The sequence below is a fragment of the Pleurodeles waltl genome, chromosome 8, assembly GCF_031143425.1.
Source record: "Pleurodeles waltl isolate 20211129_DDA chromosome 8, aPleWal1.hap1.20221129, whole genome shotgun sequence".
NCBI classification, from domain to species: Eukaryota; Metazoa; Chordata; class Amphibia; order Caudata; family Salamandridae; genus Pleurodeles; species Pleurodeles waltl.
Window position 1 is genome coordinate 851605089 of NC_090447.1, and position 14417 is coordinate 851619505.

Here is a 14417-nt window from a genome sequence, read left to right on the forward strand (position 1 = left end):
AATGGGTACGAGTCATGTGGATAACACTTGTATCAGCAAGAGTTGCACTGGACCTAATCTGTGATATAGTCAGCCTGTTAGACCCACATTCTCCCAGAATGGGGCTGCAAAATGCTTACCCACAGACTTCTGCTTCCCTATTCACTAATGTACTTATTAAACTGTAGGTTGAACTTCCTAGCAGCATGTAGCTCCACATGCAGTGTTACGAGTATGTGGCACTTGAGTGCAATGGCCTTGGTGTGCATGCAAATCACGGCCAGGGGTGTTCTTGCATCTCTGTGTTAGTTGTAAGTCATGGCTTACTGGAAGTATATGATGTGGACAAAGGTCTGCAATACCAGACATGTGGGGAACTGGGATTGGTCTAGGATTTGCTGTCTCCTATTTGTAGATACACCTTACCTGTGGTGTGTGTGTAGAGCCAAACACATGTCCAGCTTTCATAAGCTTCCTGGATGTCCTTGTTGTTTGAAATTGTTAGTTGTTTCTACACACCCCCACCCTCAAACACAGGCATGGGTTTGTGAATGGTGTACAAAGGACTGGTGATACAAGTTTGGTACACAGACCTGTAAATCAGTGAATCGTTTGTCTGAACCTAGTATACACACTCATGTTTAGCACATGAGTACTATACTAGCAAGTCCATTTACAACTTGCAGATCATGTGGCCCTAGATTTCCATCCCGTACAATGACATTTGTAGCCCTGGCAGAGGATGTGCAGCATGATTGTTGGCATCCGAGTTCTACCAGTTGTCAGCTAATATCATGCCAGTTGTTACCCATCTTGTAGGGTTTGGATGTGCTATGTGTGATACGACCTTTGTAGGCTGGCCACCCATGTACTTCCTCAGGGACATTCAATGATCTGTATGATGATATGAGCCGTTACAAATACAGTAGATGTATTGTCTGATTTACTTAATGTGCCATTTCACACAATGCAGTTCCTAATGTAATTTTTTTAACTTGTCTTCACAACAGCAAATATGATACCCATCCAGGTGCGGGAATTCCAAAGGCGGTCAATGCGGTACCACCATATACTGCAGGTAGAGTCGGGGTACCAAAGAATGGCCCGCAGATACAGAAACGATCAGGCCTGCGGAGCCTCGAGGACATTCCCACAGGGTGGCCCTTCTTTGCCCACCACAGCCACTACTACTACTACTACTACTACCACCACCACCACCCAGGTGCCACCACCAACAGCTGTGACCGTTGTGGCAACAAAATCAGCAAGTGCTCCAGGAAGTAGCACAGGACCACCTGCAGGGCAGCCCACAGACATTGACCCTACACGGCCCCACACTTCTTCAGCTGGCACACACACCACCCTAGCTGCAGCTACTGACCCTGCTGCTTTTGTGGACATGCAGCATAAAATGGACCGTGTCCTGTGAAAAATGAGTCGCCTGCGGCAGGATGTTCGCCATATTAACCGGCGGGTGCGGTCCATTAAGCCGACCCTCCGGAGGGCCAACCTATAGACATTTTGATGGACATGATTCCCTCCCCTCCCACCTCTTTTCTTATTCTTATACTTTGTGGGTTTAGGGGGCTTAGTGTTAGGTTAGTATAGGCTGTTAGTGTTGGTGGGTGGTCCTGATTATTTCTACTGTTTCTTTTTGAGTGCGTGTGTGTGGGTGGGGGGCAAAGTTGGGGTTCTTGTGTGTTTTGAAAAATAAACAAGAATTTTAAAATAAAATATTTTAAAAAAATTACAAAAAAATATATATTTGTTCAGTATAGGATAGTATGTGTTTAGGTTAGTATCTGTTGTCCTCCATGTGTCCCGTCTCATAAGGGGGGTGGGGGCTTGATGTTTAGAACATTTCGTTACATGTGATAAGTAAGTTTAGCTTAGGTTAGTTAGGGACAGTTGTGGGTAAGGAGTAGTTAGGGTAGATTAGGGTAGGTAAGGCTTTTCCCCAAGTTCTCTTCTGTTTTTACAGTTGAATAAATATGTAGTAAACCCTTTACAGTATGTGTGAAATGCTTGTAGAGCAGGGCCTTGGCATGTGTACATGATTTCTTTTGTATTACAATTTGTGTCCTATGCTACACACAAATCCCAAATTAGCAGTAGCATTGGCATCTACCCCAAAGCTACTTTGCAAGGATTAGACCATTCATTGCAACCACCAATCACCGTTACTATGGATCCCAATGTGTTTTTTTCAATAAGTATGTTTTCAATGTCACATACATGGCTTCCAGATTTGGTATTGGGGACACTGTGTTATGTCTGACTGCAGTGCGATGTTCAAGGAAACCCTTACAAGCTGAGTGGTAGTAAGCACCCTTGTAGTATTGTGTTCATGACTCACATATATCATTTGTGACACTGTTCAGCATGATTACTTATTTGGATGTAAACTCAGACACCTTCATTCATGCAGTTTGTTGACTGTTTGCTTAGATTTGTGAGCAATGTTATATGTGTTAGTTTTGCAACATTTTGGTGGTACTATTTAATGGCTTGGATATCCCTTGAGGAAGCATTATTTTGTCCAACACAGCATTATGGTGTACGGTTTCTCTTTTCATCAGATATTCCCCTCAGGAAAAGCAGAGTATGGTAGAATCCAGGCCACTGTGCATAGTTATCAGCCCACATTATTTCAGGACACTTGTATTGACAATCTATGATATTTGACAGGAGGCAAAATTCAGTGATCTATTGCACGGTTGATGTGTCACATTACACAGAGACAAAGAGGTTGTGTAAGTGCTATATGTACATTGTCCATGATTGTGAGTCCATTATACTGACATCTTCCATTGTGATCCTACACAAGTGCTAAAGGAAAATATATTTGACATGCTGGGGTGATGTGTCAGACAGTGCAGAGGGACAGGATTTGCCAATGAGTACGTGAGAGACAATCACAAGGCGTGGTGGTGGTGGTGGTGGTGGTGGTGGTGGTGGTGGTGGTGGTGGTGGTGGTGGTGGTGGTGGTGGTGGTGGTGGTGGTGGTGGTGGTGGTGGTGGTGGTGGTGGTGGTGGTGGTGGTGGTGGTGGTGGTGGTGGTGGTGGTGGTGGTGGTGGTGGTGGTGGTGGTGGTGGTGGTGGTGGTGGTGGTGGTGGTGGTGGTGGTGGTGGTGGTGGTGGTGGTGGTGGTGGTGGTGGTGGTGGTGGTGGTGGTGGTGGTGGTGGTGGTGGTGGTGGTGGTGGTGGTGGTGGTGGTGGTGGTGGTGGTGGTGGTGGTGGTGGTGGTGGTGGTGGTGGTGGACACACCTCAGTGTTTGAAGACGTGGAGTCAGACATCCCAGTCGATGCTACCTGTGAAGGTCTTAAGGGCAGCACTGATGCAAGGAGGATCTGCTGGTTCATAAGAATAGCAACCACATCACCATGTTAGGCAGCCAGGTCGGCCCTGAGTGTCATGATTGCATTTGTGCATGTAGTGGAAGGTTTGGGATGCGAGGTGTTGTGGCAACTCCCTTACTGCAGTGGTGAATTCCATTACAATTTGTTGTAGTCCTTGCAGAATGGATGTTAGCGCTTGCATGGCTGCTGCCTGATCTGCAGATGACATTATGCACAAACACACCCCTCTAGGCTGGCTGCCATAGTTTGCATCCCCACCCGCACCTCCTTGGTCAGCTCCCGCTGTACTCCGTCTACAGTTCTCTCAAAGCTGGTGCCTGTGTCATCTGAGTCCTCAGCTGTAGTGGAGCTGGCAGGTCTTACAACTGGGGTTGTGGGTGGGTCCTCTGTGATGGCTGCTTGTTCTGGGCTCCTCCTTGGGATGGAAGGTGGAGTCTGGAGTGTTCCAAGGACATCTTGGAGGGTCTGGTGGCTGATGTTTGTCAGCTTGTCATCCATGTCATCAGGGCAGTCCTGGACAGGCATATCCGCAGGAGATCCATCTTCCTCTGCAATGAAATAGGGTGCAATTAGTATATCTGTGTTGTGGCATTGGTGATGTGACATGCCTGCCCTGTGATGATTTCGCATTGTGATCTGGTTTCCTGTTCATTGCTCCAGTCTTTCAGATGGGCATTCTCCCAGGCTTATGCCCCACCTGCACGTCACATGTATTGTGGTAAGTTTTTTGACTTGTCGGCATCATCTCCTCTAGGTGTTGGTTTAGGCCAAATAGTGATTTGCCACCTTCTTGTCCTACTCAACCCTCCATCTACATCCATTCTCATGGTGAGACCTTTCACTGGCTATGGGGGCTCTGATGGCACTAGCAGCAAACTTAATCTGGATCTGCCCCAGTCTCTGATCTTTTACATCCACTTATATGTAGTTGAAATGTAGCGTATCCTATGCATAGCATTGTTATGGCACAAAATGGATGTTAGCATTGGTAATGTGTACAGCTGATGTTGGGGAATGTGTGGACATTGGATTGCCCCGATAGTCGTAGCAGTGTCCTATTTCCTCCTCTGACTGTGCAGGTGTATTTCTGTGACCAGTTACATGTGTCCTCCCCCTCAATGCTGTTGTCTGAGCAGTATGACATTTGGGATGTTGCATTGTGACCCAAGCACAGGAAGGACCCTGGAATATGCTGCATGGGTGTGACCTTAGTGCTGTGTAGCTATTAATGTTGATGACATTGTCTGATGTTTGTGGTAACTATGGGCATTCTCAATTGACAGGACTGGAACATTTGTCTTGTTTCAGGGGATTGTTAAAGTTGTCATCTGGAACCCACTAATTTATGTGTGTATGATCCGTGGGGACGTTACTGCCACTGGCTACTTGAGCTTCACACACAGCGGAGGTGATAGTGGCAACTGTTGTCACTGTTACATTCCAGTTGTTGGTATGGCTACAGGTTGTTAATTGGGCCCTAAATAATGTAGGGGGTATAGTGGCTGACGTGTGACAGGATGTCAGTTTGATGTTGTGCCCTTCCCTCCTGGCGTGGCTTTACCTTTGCTACATCATTGGCATGTCAGCATACCCCCATGGAACTGTTGTTGGTGTTGTGTTATGGTGTGCCCCAGCTTCTCTCTGTACAGGCCATGCCCCCATGCCGTACCCCTTTACCCATGCCAATCTATGTATATGATGATTTCCATGAATTTTGTAGTCGCCACCCCCCCCGGTTGTAGTTGACATTAGAAATACAACAGGTGTACACTGTTCCAAATTTAACCAACCAGAGGACCAGGAGCGGCTAAGAGCGTTGTACCCTCAAGCATTTCAATGGATGACTGGCTTCATCATTGGGAATGCTCTAAACCAGGTTGGTGCTGCAATGCCTGGTGTGCTCCCAACAGGAGCTCTTACCCATGTAGCTCTCTAGGTAGCGAGTGGATCCAAAGAAAATCAATATTAACAGTATTTAAGGATCCGAAATACACCGGAGAGAATGATATAGAAATAAAATTGGTTATCCACCTTAAACCAACGTCATATATTTAATCAGTATAAATAAGATGGAGACCAAGATTAAAAACAAAAAGGAAAGTAGAAAGAGTGACAATGCTCGATTACTTTAAAAAAAAAAAAAAAAAAAAAATACTAGAAAACTCCAAAATCTAGGGATTCTAGTGAAAGGTAGACATGTTTCACGTCTAGCGGTCCAAATGGATCCCACGACGCTTCTTCAGGACCAAAAGTAAGTTAATATAAGAACATCTTCTCCAAAGACTTTAGTATAAGGAGTCTTAACAATATAAGGTAGAAAAAAACGTCACTTACGTTAAATCGACTGGTTAATACAAAAAGGTCGCCCTGGAATGGAAATACAAATTCAAGCGTGTAAAGGAGTGATATAAACATAGTCTGCAGTGCTGCCTTCCTTTTCCTGGCCATCTTTTCCTTTGTCCTGCGCTTGCAGTCATGCCAGCGTTTCTTGCACTCGATGACTGTTCTGCGTACTTCTGCCACACTGTTAATCTTGTCAACAATTTGTTGCCATATTGCCTCTCTCCTACTGATAGGCAAATTTTAGGTGACAAACAGTTGGTGCTGGTGTTCCGTCACCTCTTTTACCAGGATTTCCTGCTCCTCCGCACTGAAGCGACACTTTTTCTTCTTCTCCCTGTCCAGGTTCTTGTGTGGGTCCTCCTGGCTGGTTCCTGGTCTGTTGTCATCTTCCTGGGGTCTGTACAGGCATCTGGACTCCATTTTGGCTCTCCTCAGCTGAAATGGCTGTGTTTGCGGGGAATTTTTGCAGGGAAAACGCTGCATATCCGGTTTGCGGTGTCAGAAATCGACCCACAGTCAAAAAATGACTTACACCTGTCTTTTGAACGGCGCAGTTGTGTAAAAAATATTACCGCCCTCTAACGCCATTTCGGTGCGCCGTGCGGGCATCAGATTTATGCTTTGACGCACGCCGGCGCAAACCACAGGTGTAAGTCATTTTTTTTATGCACATCGCAGCGTCACGTCATAAAGGTAAATGACGTTAACCCGATGGAAATGACTGTGGGCCGATTTACGACACCCAAACCAGATTTGCAGCGTTCTGACGCAATAGCGTCAAAATTCCCTGCAAACAGCCATTTCAGCAGAGGAGAGCCAAAATGGAGTCCGGATGCCTGTACAGTCCCCAGGAAGATGACAAAAGACCAGGAACCAGCCAGCCAGTTTCGCGTCAAAAAGTATAAATAAGTGCCTTATTTTTTAATCCCCACCATGTCCCTCCAGAAAAATCCCTGTTTCAATGAAGATGAGTTAAGAGTTACAGTGGATGAAATCTTAACAGTAGAGCTGCATCTATTGGGGGCCCAGTCCAGCACATTACTATTGCCAGGAAAATGGATAGTCGACAAAGTTAATGCTGTAGTCCTCACCCCGCACACAAGGGATGATGTCAGGAAGAGGTGGAACGACCTCAGACGGAAGGTAGGTTCCATAGCATCCAAGCACCAGCTGCATGGCCAGGAAACTGGCGTTGGGCCCCCACATCCTCCCTTACAACTCACATGCTGGGAGGAGGTGGTCTTGGCCATCCTGCATCCTGAGGGATTGACTGGAATACCTTGTGGGGTGGAGTCAGGTAAGTCACAATACAAAAATCTCACCAAAATGTATTGTCATGCATGCTCACTGCTCACCTTTTGCCAACTTCACTGTGAAACTACTCAACAGCCCAGTGTCCACTTATCCATAGACCCCTGTCTGGCATCCAACATGTGAACTCGACTCATCTGGGAAAAAATAACTCTGTATCCTGTGTGTAGTACAAGGATTGACAGCACTACAATTCCTAGCAGGCACTGTTTCACCAGTACAAAAACCTGAATAGTGTATCCTACTCACAATTACCTTGATTGTCACCTCCACATTGGAATGCACTCACCTGCGAGGTTGCCATCTGTATACTATGTGGTTAGGGCAGGCACGGACAGGAATACTAAGGCCAGGAGGCATTGCATCTCTCACTCCACTCAGCCACCACAATGTCCTCTCTCGAATGACCCTTCTCCCTCTACTCATCCTCTGAACTGTACTCACCTGAAAGGATGCCATCTGTATTCTGTATGGGTAGGACAGGCATTGACAGGAATGCTAAGGCCAGGAGGCACTGCTAGTTCCGCTCCACTCAGCCACCACAGTGTCCTCTGCTCCAGTGATCATTCTCCCTCTACACAGCCTTTGAACTGTCCTCACCAGAGAGAATGCCATCTGTATACTGTGTGTAGTACTTGGAGTACCATGACTCTAGATCCCAGGAGGGCCAGTCCCTGTAACTCCAAAGCCAAGGCCAGTGTCCATATGACATTGGGCATTCATCTGTGAACTCACAAATGAAGTATACCTTTCTTGGAGGGTCCAAGATACAGGTCAGGGTACACTCTGATGTCGCTAAACAGCTAGATCCATCGTGAGCAGCTATGCCAAGATGAAAATATTGTGGACAGGAAAGACAGCTCATTCTATGTGCCAAACAATTTGAGACAGATCAAAGGCCCCAAGATGTATCATATGAATGGTACTGGCAGCAGACACATTCACAATGCACTGATCACATGACAACTATCACATATAGAACAAGGTTCTAGGTCTGCCTGCATAACAGTCAACTAGGTTTTAAAATTACCTAAACCACAACCTGCCCAGCCACAGTCTAACCTGCACTGCTGCCAATAAATTTGTCTACTTCCATCCTTCCAAGTGCTAATAAACTGAGACATCCTGAAGCTAGTTGACTGAAATGAAAACCGGTATGTTACCCAAATGTCAGGTCAATACAACTGATAGCATGTGTACCTGTCACATATGGGAAATCTGCAAATACAATGTGTACATGGCCTTAGCCCAATATCACTGTTTACTATCGAAGGTCGACGTCTTAATACAATCTTTAACATTGTGGTCCTCATTGTGACATTGGTGGTAAAAACTGCCTACCGCCTCGGTGATACCATCACCGCGGCTACCATCCGTCTGCCATATTATGATCACTGACAGACTTCTGCCACAAGAAGGGTGGAAATCCGGCAGGGATCATACTGGTGGATGGTGGTAAGCTGGCGCTACCACCAGCATCGCCACACCAGTTGAACACCTCCAGGCATATCATGACCTGTGATACGGCCTGGCTGTGTTCTGCTGGTGGGACGCTGCTGGCGGGACGCTGCTGGCGGTAGCAGCGGCCCTTCCGGTTCCCTGCGTGAGAACCTCCGACAAAGGTAAGTCGGGCTTCCAACGATGGGGGTGTTGTGTGTGTGTGTCTGGTCATGTGCATAAATGTGTGCGTGTGTTTGTGAATGTGTGTTGTGTTGTTTGCATGGTTGTATGCATGTGAGTGAATCTGTAAGAATTTTGAGTGGGTCTCTGCATGTCAGTGTGATTGTGTGTAAGAATGAGTACAAGCATGTCTGGGAGTGTGCGTGTATGAATGTGTGTATCCCAGTGTATTTATGCGTGTATGCCAATGTGAGTCATTAGGAGTATGCGTGGTGCATGTCTGAGGGTGTGTGCATGTATGGGGGTGGGTCTGTGTCTGAGGATCAGAGGGGAGGCAGGGTGAGTGTGAGGATCGGAAGGGGGTGGGGGGGAGTGTGAGGATCGGAGGGGGGTGGGGTAGTTTGGATGAGGGGGGGCGGGGCATCTGGTGAGGGGTGGTGGTGGGGGAGCCACCTAACGGTGACAGGGAAGGAATTCCCTGTCACTGGTAGGGCCTACTGCCATGGTTGTTATGGTGTTGCCAACACCATGAAAACCATGGTGGTAGGCAAGCTCAATGCTGCCAGCGGTACTATGCCGGCCACCGAGCTGGAGATTGACATTTGACCTGCCAGCTGATACTGTCATGGTGATATGAGTGGAGAAGTGGTGGGTTGGCTGCAGCCAACCCGCCATTCTCCTAATGTGACGGTATGTACCCCCAGCCTGTTGGCGGTACTACAGCCACATTTCCACTCACCGCCGGGGTCATAATGACCCCCTGTATCCCTCACATCAACAGGTCTAGCTGCTGTTACTGCTGAGACCACTGAAGAGACTGCCACATGGATGAAGCCTCACCTTGTCCACATTGACTCCTCACAGCCCCGTTGCATCCACATCTCGGGCAGCCAGTCACCCCCAAATCTGTGTCCCTAGGATTGTGACAACTATCTCACCCCCCCCCCCCCCCACTCCCCAAGTTCAGGATCCTGGGTCACAGCAAAACACCTCTGACAATGATGGTCCTGGAACCAGTGGTAGGGGCAAGGTGTGCCAAGGACATAGGCATGTGGCGGTAGGGTGCATGGGAGGGATGGTGTGGTCCTGCGGCATGAGGCTGCTGGGTATGTCCTGGCTGAGACACTATCAGCCAAGACTTGGGAGCCTACCAAGAATCCCAAGGTGTGATGGACCATGTACTTGCCAATCTCACTTCCACCGTGAGTCTCTGGAAAAGTGAGAGGCCACCAACACCATCCTGGCCTCTCTAACAGGTGTGTTCAGGGAGATCAGTAGTACACCTTCCTTTGGTCAAGCAACACCAGCCCCTTCAACATCTGTGGCATCCCCTGGAAGGGAGACCCTTTCAGAGAAGGGCCTGCCTCACACACCCCGCCTCTCTAGCAGCAGCTCCCCCCAAAAACAGGAACGTCCACCCAAGTTTTCAGAAGGTGCTGATGACAAGACATCAACCACTGCCAGCAAGTGACCTCTTCTTGAAGGAACTACTTTATGTGACAGATTCACTTTGTTGACTGTTCTTTAACCACTTTCTATTTTCCACAGTAGTAGAGTAGTGGACTTTTGACTTCAAATGATGTGGCATTTACTAATTTGATCTCATCCACCCCGACTGATCCCTTCACTTAACTTTTTTGTTGTCTCACAATTATGTCCTGTGCATATGTAAATAAACACAATCATAAAAACGCTGCCTACTTTTGAACAGTTGAATTGTAAACCCATGTGATGCACATGGGGAAGACATAAGATGGTAATGGAGGGAGGGATATGTCTCAGGTAGTATCATGCTGAGGAGAATTAGCAACACAATGACAAGTGTCTGGTTGAACCAAACATTTTATTGTACAGTACAGAACATAGGCTGTTCGAATGTCTGGACTGTCATAGCCAGGAATTGCAGAACCATTTTGAGTAAGGATAGATATTGCAAAGGTACCGTCTCCCAAACCACAGAAGAAATGGGCCTTATCACATACCAAAACCATAGCTGCCAACTTAACATACACCATGGCACAGACTGATGGCAGTACAACAGTCCCTGATCATAGTTGCACCCTATTACAATGAGCACGAATATGGTGGCATGACACAAACCTATGTCACTGTTGTGGCATGGGTACCATCACCTGCAATGAGGAAACACAGACAGCTACACAAAGTTCATATTGGATCATTGTCAACACAATGTGAAGGAAGAATGCATGGATTGCACTGAATAACCTGTTTCAAAGGCACATGATCACACACATGAGACAATTGCACCAACTCACCACATCAAACAAGTGTATTTTGCACTTCAGAATTCCATCCACCCACTGTCCAAACTGCTTTGGCACAGGACTCATACACCACATATCTGTGACCAACATTACCTGGATCAATCCATGTCCACGTCATATGTCAGAACAGCAGCAGCTATCTGCCAATGTCACAATTTTGATATGCACACATCAGGATGGCATGGGGAAGAGACCTGGATAACTCACAAACCAAGGTGTTTAGGCATGAAAAATCAAACATATGACCCACACTTCATAGCAAAGTTCAGTAGATCCACTCACATTGCAATGAGACTGACACAAACAAAACAGATCAAGGAAGCAACATTTTCAAGTCTGATTTAGCAAGCAAACCTTGGCTGTATAATGCACAGCTTCATATCCCCTGTCCATAGGAAAGAAATAGCCTACTTAACACATCCTGACCCCTACAGTTCCCCATACAGTCACAGTAATCACATAACATTACATACTTACACTCAAATGAAGTAGTGATTGATGAGATCTGCCTGCAAGTCTTCACCTTCTTCATCACTGCCATCCTCACTTGGTATTTCAGGATTCTCACCCGGTGGTACTGCTAGCTCCCAATGATCTTACATACTTTTTTGGGAGAGTAAAGGAGGGCTCCACCGGTCTTGTCCAGACATCTAATTCTGGCTTTCAGGAGCCCAAAAGCCCACTCTAAGACACACCGTGTTCTTCCATGGGCATCGTTGTAGCAGACTTCCCCATGCATAGTTAAGTTCTTGCCAGTGTCAACAACCATGGATGGTTTGGGTATGCAGAATCCCCTGTAATGGAATGGAACGTATGCACAACTATGAGTCTCTCTCATCCACATTTGTGCTGCAGGCATTGGTAAGTCACATTTTCCATGTTTGTATGCAACCATCTAGGCACTCTCTAGGGACAGTTGTGACGTCAGCTGAGTGATTGCGCTTTTCCGCATGATGAAGGCATCATGGACTGAAACTGGATAACAGGCACAGACCTGTGAAATGAAGAGGCTGCTAGACAAACAACTTGGACATTGATGGAATGGAAGTTCTTCCTGTTACGATAGACTTATTCATTGCTATGCAGTGGAACCAAGGCACCATTGAGACTCACCTTGTCCACATTGACTCCTCACGGCTCCACACAGTGAAAACACTACAAAATGGACACAACACCAGTTTAGAAAAATAACCAATAGTTATCTAAATCAAACAAGACCAAAACGACAAAAATCCAACATACACAAGAAGTTATGAATTTTTAAAATAAAAAGAGCCTTAATCCATAGAAGTCAATGGATGCATTGTTTTTACACAGTACCTAGTTTGCATAAAAAATAAAGCTGCACAGACTAGTGTGCATCGTAGAAGTCAGCAATGCGTAGATTCCTTACTCGCAAAAGAGGCTGATCATTGTTTCTTCTCCGGTCAGGTAGGCGATGCGTTATTTTTCTCTCCTGCAGAAGAGCGATGTGTCGATTTCTGGACAGGCAACCTTGGGTCTGCGCACGTTCACTGTGGTTCTGAAGCCCAGTGACAATGCATGTGAAGTACTGGCTCACAGTAATGAAGAGCTATGCTGCGTGGGTGGTGCGTCAATTTTGGCAGCCACACACTGGTGTTACGTTGAATTCCCAGTCGCAATGCAGGTGGTGCATCCATTTTTTCAGCAGCAAAGCAGGTGCTGCGTCGATTTTTCTTCCTCACGGCTCCTGTGTGTGGATTTTAGTCTTGATTCCACCAGCTTCTCCTTTCAAGGGCCCAGGGACCGAATATAGCACAACTTTGGAGAGTAGGAGTCTCAGCAAGAAAGCCCAGGTGGTGGCAGAGGAAGTTGTTGATGGCCATGAGACTTCATAACAGGGGGCAAGCTCAGTTCTAGCCCTTGGAGACACTTTACAATCAGGTAAACACAGCAAAGTTTTGTCCTCTCTCAGGTAGAAGCAGCAACTGAATGCCAACCCAGGACAGCACATTCACAGGCAAAGGGACAGTACTCCACCTCCAGCTCTTCTGCTCTTCTCATTGCCAAAAGTCCCTCTTGAAGCAGAAGTAATCTAAAAATATGGGGTTTTGAATCAACTACTTATACTCATTTCTGCCTTTGAAGTAGGCAAACCTCAAAGGAAAGTCTGTTGTTCAGAAGATCCTGCCTTGCCCTGGCTTGGCCCCAGGCACACATCAGGGAGTTGGAGACTTAACTGGGAGGACAGGCACAGCCCTTTCATGTGTAAGTGTCAGCTCCTCCCTCCCCACTCTAGCCCAGGAGACTCATCAGGATATGCAGGCTATACCCCAGCTCCCTTTGTGTCACTGTCTAGAGGGAATTCACAAACAGCCAAACTGTCATTCTCACCCAGATGTGAATTTTTACAAGCAGGCAGAGCACAGAATGGTTAAGCAAGAAAATGCCTGCTTTCTAAAAGTGGCATTTTCAAACTGACATTTTGAAAACCAACTTCACCAAAAGATGTACTTTTAAGTTGAGAGTTCAGAGACCCCAAACTCAAGATCTCTATTTGCTCCAAATGGGAAACTGCACTTAAAATATATTTAAAGACAGCCCTAATGGTAACCTATGAGAGAGATAGGCCTTTCAAGAGTGAGAAATCAATTTGGCAGTATTTCACTGTCAGGACATGTAAAAATAAAAATCATCAGTGCATGGCCTACCTTTAACATATATTGCACCCTGCCCAGGGGGCTAACTAGGGCCTACCTTAGAGGTGCTTACATGTACAAGAAGGGAAGTTTTGGGCTTTGCAAGTGGGTTCACTTGTCAGGTCGAATTGTCAGTGCAAGACTGCACACACAGACACTGCAGTGACAGGTCTAAATTACGTTTACAGGACTACTCATGTGGGTTGCACAGTCAGTGCTGCAGGCCCACTAGAAGCATTTGGTGTACTGGCCCTAGGCACCTCTAGTGCACTTTACTAAGGACTTACTATTAAATCAAATATGCCAGTCATGGATAAGCCAATCACCAGTTCCATTTAGACAGATCATATGCACTTTAGCAGTGGTATAGTGCCCAGAGTCCTATTTCCAGAAAAACTGGTCAGAACAAATAGGAGGAAGGAGGCCAAACGTTTGGGGATGACCCTGCAAAAAGCACCAGGTCCAACAGTGTGCCAGGATGAAAACTCAAGGCCAAGCAGTTTGAGTCATTTTGGCATCAATGGGAGTCCATGTTCATGTAACTGTGTTCAGTGCTAGATGGTGGGTCCTTAGACTTTGGTGTGTGTCTGTTTTGAGTGCACCCGGCTGTACCTTATTTTGGATGCACAAACTTAGGTGAGGACATCACAGCCATCCTCATATGTCACTTGACACATGGATGTTGTAAATGTGAGACAACATGTATTTATATGACAGCGTGAGCTGTGCATTTATGTTGTATGTGTCAGGTATCTATCAAGTGAGCTATGTGTATGTTGCATCTGAGATTTCAAACTATATCCAGTCTTACTAAACTTATTCTGAAGACATATCCTGACTCACTGTCTTTCAGGTTACC